Here is an 8,833-nt window from a genome sequence, read left to right as displayed (position 1 = left end):
CATCCAAATAATCAGTGAGTATGTTATACACAAGGGAAGGAGCCGGCCGTCCCGTCAATGTAAACACAGCTCTCACAACAACACAGCCAGCGGGACTCGAGCTTCTCACGCATTGTAGACAGTCATGACTCAGAAACACATTTACACAGGACAGACTGGATTTATGATATATTGATGTGGAGCATGTTGCACTCTTTCTTTAAATTACTTTGAAACTTAAAGACAGGGTTGGTAATTTTCTAAAACTAGCATGATTTTGAAAGTAGCATTCCCTCAGTGCTCCGTCTACACCCGCCCCCTCCCCTCTGTGCTCTCTCAAAAGCCACGCCCCTCACAATCGTTGGTCCAGAAGCGGACCTCATCTCGTGCTTTGAGTGTGGGCATCAGATTGGTACCTCGTGGCAGACATTGGTTGAAGTTTTTACAGACTTACAACTGATACAGATGATGGATTTTCTTTGTTCCTTTTTCAGAGAACATGAGTTATTAATGTCTGTCAGGACCTAAAGACAATTTCACCAAAATCATAAAAAGTGAAGGACTGGAGAAAATTACCAAGCCTGTGTTTCCGTTCTAGTAACAAAAGCTGCTTGTGTTTTTCATGAAATATGTTCACAGTTACATTACATACAGATTGATTCAAACGCATTAACAGAACTTTGATGTTTGTTGTCCCTCTGTGAACCTCCTCCTCCTCGTGCTCCTGCACCTCCTTCTTCTTCTTCATGAATAAAAGTCATTTAGAGTTCAGGATGAAGGCAGCAGAGCAATTGACTCCACTTGACTCGAAACCTTTGATTATTGCTTCCTATTATTTCCTCTGAAAACATACAGTGTGTGAGTGTGTGTGTGTATGTCAGTGTGCATGTGTGTGAGGGGTAAACGTATACTAATGCTCTTTCCTCTCAAGTCTATTCATTAATATACATATTTAAAAAAAAAGAACATTATGCAAATCCTGCTCCAGATTAGAAAGCAGAGCTTCTAATTCGATCTGAAACATAATTCTGTGCACAGTAACGAGTCACCTCAGGCAGCAGGACGCTTCAGAGTGGATTCTTCTAATTATAGACAAACATTAAAACTCCATTTGTTGTTTTCTGCAGGCTGCCGTGCTGCAGACGGAGGCATGAACTCGCTCACGCCACTTGTGGATGATTTCTCTTTTATTTGTTTGAGCTGAGAGAAAGCTCAAAATAAGAAAATGTGACCCGGAGATAATTACCAGAATCTGCATTTAGAAGATTTATGATTTAAACATGAAGCTTAAAGCGGGGCTGTTGTTTTTGACCCTGCTAAAGACTCTGAGCATCCAGTGAAATATTCATGTGTCTTCATTCTTGTTTGGATTGAGGCTGCTGGGCTCTCAGCTGCGAAGAGGAGGAGGAGGAGGAGGAGGAGGAGGAAGAATAATGGTGGATAGAAAGCGGCTGTCACAGTTGATCCTGCCTGGGATTCAGTGTGCTCAAACCCAAACAATGACTCGATCCCTCTGCCAGCAGATATTAAATACAGTAATTGCCTGTCAGAGCGGCTTCATGCGTCCGTCCCACCAGACGCCCGCTGAGGAGGAAACTCAGCGAGGAAGGAGACGTTAGTGAGGCCACCTTGGATAAGCAGAACCCGCTTCATTTCCTGGTGTCACTGTGGGCTGTTCAAAAAGGATTTGAGCAGATTGAGGGTAAGCAGAGCTCTGAGAGGATACAGTATTCTGCTGCAGATCTCTGCAGGGCTTAAGCAGGAGTCTGACTGGAAATAGAATAAACAAGCAGACAGATTCCTCTAATTGAAATGTCAATTTTGCTCTTTTCTTATCAACACAAACTGTGATTTAAAGGCCAACTGCAGCAGAGATAATCCTTCCTGTTTGCAGCTAAAATCCCACAATCATGATGAGATTTATTGCTCTTAATTTTTACACTCAAAACCAAAGACAGAGAGACGGCTTTAATGTTATTATTACTGACAATCTCCTGATTAATTTAATCTCTTTATCCATTTTATCTAGCAGAATATTCCAGTAACAAGAAGACATGTTTAGCTTGCTTTGAACCTGGATCTGCAGTCAGGGCTGCAGCCATGAGCAGTATATACATGGACGTAGGCTCAGTGACATGACCTAAGCCCAATGATGCAGTCACCATGTTGGAAATTCAGTCCCCACTAAACTGTTGATCAATCTAGAAACAGGCAACACGTTTATTTTAAAGTCAAATCAACTGTGCCCATAATTATGCACATTTATGAACAAGGCTTATTCTTAAAGGAGCAATATGTACTCCATAAAAGCGCCTTCCTTCTCTGGTCCAAACAAATCCAGAGCATTCAGGACCAGAATCTAAAGTTAGAAGGAGGACATACTGGCTGCTGCATTGTTGTCAGAGAAGCCAGCACTTCAACATAGCATGTTTCCTTAAGCTCACTTTATAATTTCATTCTCTACACATCTTATTTATAATTTATTTAACTGGTTAGCTTGGTTTCAAACTGTGTGTTCTTGTTAAATGTGGGTTCTCCACCTGGTTAAGAGGATTGTACAATAAGGTTAATAGCTCCTCGTTCTGAGCACAGAGAATGCATGAATGAATCCTCAGAGGACCAGAATGGGGAAGGAAAAACCAAAGTAACTACATCATGTACAGAAAAACACAATTATTTCTGAGTACAAACTTGCTTTGGTATGTTGTTCACCCCTCTTCTTCACTTCACTAAACATCCGTCCTTCTGACAGAATAAAAACATGATAGCAGCCTCAGTCCTGCTTGCTGTTAAATTTTGATCAGTTCAGTTTTCAGCTCCTCCTCGCTGATCATAGTCACCTGGGACCAAGTTTTACAACAAACCTGAAAGTTTTTAGTCACAGCAGCAGCTCTCTGTGGTTGAACAGAGACGCTCACAGGAGAGAGGAGCTCCTGTAGAAATCTACAGGTGGAGCACGTGGATGAGGAAGTCCTGGATTGAAGTAGACACATGGAGTCTTAACATGGCTGTGCTGAAATATTCTTAGTTACATTTAAGTGAAGCACAAACTGATAGCATCTTCTGTTATGTCTTGTGGTTTAAGATAAAGATAAGGTAAGATATACTTTATTTAGGAAATGTAGGTGTTCCAGCAGCCAGCATACATACAAACACGCAACACAACACATATATACATACATATCCCACCAATACAAAAAACATGAGCCCACAATACAGTTTGATATATGATATATGCAACTCAGGCTAAAGTTTAAAAGTTAAAATGTCTTCTGTCCTTACAGGGAGTCGTTATAAAGTTCAATTGCAGTAGGTAAAAAAGTATTTTTAAATCTGTCCTTTTTGCAGCTTAGCTGCCGTAGCCTCCCACTAAAAACAAAGAGGGTGAAGTGTTAGTGTTTGATGACAGGGAGAATGTTAAACTGTTGCAAAGAGATGAGTAGCGAGTTCAACCCGGACACCGGGGATGGCAAAAGCACGAAGTGTCAGGCTGGTAAAGCAGGTGCAGAGGGATGAGTTGGAGCTGGAGCTCATAGCCCCAGAGCTAGCACTAGCTCCAGGCATCCCGGGGCAACAGCCACAGACCCACACTCGGCTCTCGTCCCCGATGTCAAAATCCCGGTCAGACTCGCTTTAATCTCTGCGTTTCAGTAACATTGAAGTTATCCTGTGTCTTTCAACAATACAACTTCCCCTATCTAAACATAACTTTCTGTTCCTAGCTGTCTCTCTTACTCTCTCACGTAAATAAACCGAAATAAACAGTTCCACAGCGCCCTTACAGGCCTGGAGCACTTCCGTTTAAGGATTAACTTGCAGCGTTTCTGTGTTTGCAGTTGTTTTCTGGTTGTGTGTGTTTTGACTTAAGTTTAGTTTCTGTACTTGCAGCGTGTTTGATGCTTATGCAGCGCGTTTCAGCCTTTGCATTTGTTGCGGTAGTTTGCATTTGCTTTTGAATGTGCAGCATTTCTATATATGCTGTGCGTTGGGGTATGTTGTTTCATGAGTTGCTGAGCATTTGACCCCTACCGGCCACCGTACCTCAGCAATACACTCGCACTCGTGTAAAGTATGGAGAAGAATGGATGAATGATTTTTTTTTGTAGAAGAAAATCTAAAATTTAAAAACAGCTCTCAAATCTCTGTCCGCTCTTTAATCAACAGATTCAGGATGAGTCTGACGCTGTTTCCTCCTCTGAGCCCTCTGTGTTTACGCTCAATCACCTCCCATCTGCCTCTCCGTCACACACAGCTGACAGGTGGAGGAGACGATTCATCGAGATTCATTCAACCAATGAGACTCCAAACTGGTGAACACATCCAGTCTTTGTGAGTCAGAGCGGTGAGGACGTTAACAAGGTTCAGGCACACAGTGAAAAGGAGTTATTGTATGAATACATTTAGAGTAACTCCTTAGATTTACAGAAATGTCTCGTCAGGTTCCGGATGGTTTGGTAAAGATTAAAAAGAAGCTGTGAATACTCCCACTAGTCGTCTTTCTGCAGTCCAGGATAAAAGCTCAAACTGTAATGAGCTGTTTCACGCACCTCTTTTCCCTGTGGTGGTCCTCAGGGGTGTCATCTCGGCCCCATGAAAAGATCTCACGTCGGGCCCCTCCCACCACAGCTTCGGTCAACCCTGAGATATTACTATAACCACACCTCCAATACAGAGAGGGACCCATTAAAAGATTTGGTAACACTTTAAGTTAGACCACAATATTCACCATTAACTAGCTGCTTATTAGCATGCTAACTAGTCCACCTAGTCCAAGACCAAAACAAGATAGAGTAAAAATGCTTTCGGTTCAGAGACGAGACTGAGACATTCAAAAAGTGGTCTTGAGACTAACATCGATTTCAAGTACTTCAACACTAGCAGGCGTTAACCTATGCTAATTGGGAACAACAGGCTCATGAACACAAAGAGACAAAAATGCAGCTGTGATCAATTCAGTCATTTCAGAACACGTTGGTGAATCTGACGGAGAGTCTTCTTAGAAATCTTAAGAACAACTTAAGAAAAAAACTCGTGAAAATCTTGTAAGATGTTCTTAGCTATAAACAGAACCAGATAAGAAAACTTTGGTGAATGTCCGGATCTCCTTGGAAACTGTGATGTGGGTTTAAAGAAAGGTGCTCTTACTGTACAAGCAGTTGGTGAATGAGGCATAAAGAGTGTCTGATAGCTAAAGATCCTTTGAAAAATAAATCATTTGGGTATAAATGTGTTTTTTCTGGATTTGTTCCCATAAACATAAAAAAAAAGTTGAGACAGTTGAACACTCAAAGTTTATCTAATCACATTCAGCTCACTGAGATGTTTTGTGTTAAACAAACTGCCCGTGTGTCTGAAGTATTGACTGTGTGTCAGTGAGACACTTCACTGATGGATGATGCGTTCAGAGCTGACAGGAATGGATTTGGACTTAGAGTTGGTTTAGAGTGAGAGAACAAGCAGCTGTATGTCTCACCGTGCACGTGGTGCGGTAGGTGTGTCCTACTTTAAAACCGCCCTCTGATGAAATATGCATGGCCCGGCCCACATTAATGTTTCACACACTCCCTAGGACTAGATCACTTTAAAGTTCTGGAGGGAGCCGGACTGAAATGAGGCCGTCTACACAAAGCCGAGCTTCACTTCAGGAATAGTGATGTTTGTGAGCGGCTCAGAGCGGAGCGGGGCTGTGAGGACAACATGTGCCTGTAGCTCTGCAGGTTTTATTATTGAAGGATTTAAAGGTTTAGAGGGAGAACAGGCTCAGCCCTGAACAGTTGTTCACTGAGACTCAGAGTCAGGCTGAGTTCTACCTCGGGACAGAGACCGAGATGAACAACAAATTCTCCTCTAACCGATGTTTTATCTCAGATTTATGTTTCTTTCTTCCTTTTTCTTCTTTTTCCACTGATACAGACATCTCCATTTGAAGTTAGGAGTCCACTTTGACTATCAGAAACAGAAGCCTAAAGGAATAATATAACGACTAAATAAAACCTAATAAATAATATGACCTAATATAATAATGCATTCTTGTAATGGAAGGGATCTGTTTGTGAGATTTGTTTTAAACCAACCCTTCAGCAGTCTTTAATGAGGATGTAACGTCAGTTCATGAAGCTGTGTCGCCAGACAAAAGTAAAGCAAAGAAAACAAAGTCTCAGAACCCCTCACTAACCGTTGGATGTTAGTATAGGGTGACCATACATCTTGATTTGACCGGGACTGTCCCGTTTCCATTATTTGTAGAGCGCATGTTCATAAAAAGTGCCATCTCGAGATGCTTTACTAAAGAGCGTATGGGATAATATGCAGGAAGGATTTCTCCTTTGTATTCCTCACGTTCCTGTTGTCCACACTTCCTTGCTGCTGAGGTGGAGGTCGGAGCAGGCCGTGCATGAATGAGGACGGCGGTGGTTTATGGGGACGACACAGTCCGATGGCGGTGGCTGGGCGTTGGGCGGTGGTTGAGATGTAAATCAATGTCGTTGCAGAGGCTGCTGCTGTTTTAACCAATAGATTAACATCAGTTATGCACCACAGGTCAAAGGTCAAAAATGATTAGTCTGCACATGTGTAAATTAATCTCAGGGTTGTAGCTGTTGCTTAGCTAGCCGCTAATCATGCTAACAGGAACTGCTACACCCCCATATAAGTCAATGGCAGGCGTTAATTCCGTTTGACCTTCCTGGGTGTGAAAAGGAGTGCAAGCGAGGCTGAGGAGCAACAAGAGCAAGGAGACAGGGAGGCGTCTGATTGGTTCATCAGACTGATACTTCGTGGCAGAGATTGGTCAAAGTTTTTGCAGACTTACAACTGATAGAGCTGACGGATTGTCTTTGTTCTTTTTTCAGAGAACATGAGTTATTAATGTCTGTCAGGACCTAAAGACAATTTCAACCAAAAAATCCAACAAAAAGTGGATCTGGAGGAAATTAACAACCTTGCCTTTAATTAAATAAAAAGATGTACAGCCTTCTCTGAGTGTCTCCATCATAGCTTTAAATTTAACCTGGCCTTTCTGGTTGATTGTCGCCACAGGGAGCTCCAGAAATTAAATATCTATTAATGATTGAAACAAGAAGACACTCTTTTCATTCAACTACAGTGTCCTGCAGGAGTGCATGCTGATAACCACAGCAGGCTTTGATTAAGATTCTTCCCCCAATCATCAGTTCACTGCAGAAACTCTGCAGAGCTCTCGACTGCTCTTTTGATAAACATTGTATTCGTTATTCCCACATTACATGTGAAAAGTTTCCACATTAGGATCAAACTTTGTGTTATAGTGGCTGCTTGTTATTCAAAATCATGCTATGTGTTGCTATTTTTATTTTTTTTTAATGGATACTGCAGTCAAAATTCTAAACATTGTAGAGAGCTGTCTCCCCCCGCCCCCTCCTCTCCAGAGTCGATGCTCACGCAGGTTACCATGTGGTGGACACTGAAGCTTCAGTGTTTATCCAGCTCTGCATGGGTCTGTAAACCTCTCTCCATTTTTCAAAAGCATCTCCAATATTGATCCTAGTTTGAGCACGTTTCTGCTCGTGGAGCTTATTAGAAACATGCAGAGGCTTTTTAGGTCGGGTACAATCACTTCTATCTGAACCACTTCTCTTGCCCGCTTCCATCTCTGCAACACCTGTTGACCTGATAACTGCTCTCATATCTGACAAACCGAGGGGCGTCCAAAACGACCGTGTGGGGGTGTCTTAATACCGCCTACTTTCTCTGGTCCAAACAAATCCAGAGCATTCAGGACCAGAATCTAAAGTTAGAAGGAGGACATACTGGCTGCTGCATTGTTTTCAGAGAAGCCAGCACTTCAACATAGCATGTTTCCTTAATGTCTGATCAGATAGTAAGATACCTTTATCATTTACCTCACTACACATCTCATTGAGTGGACCTTTAAGTCCCGTGTAATGAGGAATAAGGAATATAATCATCTGCCTTCTTCTGTCTGAGGAAAAAGCTTCATTATAATAACACTACACATCCTGACATCCATCAGAGCAGCTATTAGATTCCCTCATTAGCGTATTTGGAAAAGTGATTCTGAAGGGTATAAATGCATTTTTTGGTTGACTGGTTGATCAGTCAGCGTCATTAGACAGCATCTTTAGCTCCGTCAGAAGGATCCACACAGCAGCCTCTCCAGAGGACACAGAGACGTCCGACTTGTCCAGGCCTGAATGGAGATGATGTGTGAGCACTGACACCAGCCTGTTCCCCTGTCGGCTGCTGAAGTGTCGGCATGACGAGCTGACGGGCAGTCAAAGGGGAGATGATGGTTGAGTTTCACCCTCCCCACTCCCACCCTGTCTTATGTGATCTTTGTTGGGCTGAATGAAAGCTGTCAGATCAGTATCACCTGTGAGCAGAGGAGGAGTACAGATACAAAGAGAGTCGAGAGAGGAGTAGCCTGAATATGATTGTGTGCTGAACCTCAGGGACGTTCAGCTGGAGAATACAGACTGATAGGACAGATGATGTACAGCAGGCAACACTCAATCAAGACAAAGACACAAAGGTAGAGACCAGTTCTACCTGAGATTTCATACTCAGTGGAGCATCATATTATTGTAAATAAGGTGTCAGAACTGAAGAACCGACCGTGTGATATAAAGGTGGGAGGTTTCAGTAGCTAAACTACGTACAGCTGATGGGTAACCGTTAGTTAGGAGGGCTGTGGCAGAAAGAAAACTTGGCTGTTGCAGGAGTTTAGGGAAGGACTCTCCTCAAACAGTAACACCGCGCCCACCTGTCAATCATGTCAGCTACACACCTTATTGTGAATAACTCTTATCCTTCGTCAAATCAAAACTGATGAGTCATCAAAACATTCACCCCCCGT

This window comes from Labrus bergylta, chromosome 9 (genome assembly GCF_963930695.1).
Source record: "Labrus bergylta chromosome 9, fLabBer1.1, whole genome shotgun sequence".
NCBI classification, from domain to species: Eukaryota; Metazoa; Chordata; class Actinopteri; order Labriformes; family Labridae; genus Labrus; species Labrus bergylta.
This window is presented reverse-complemented; position numbering follows the sequence as displayed.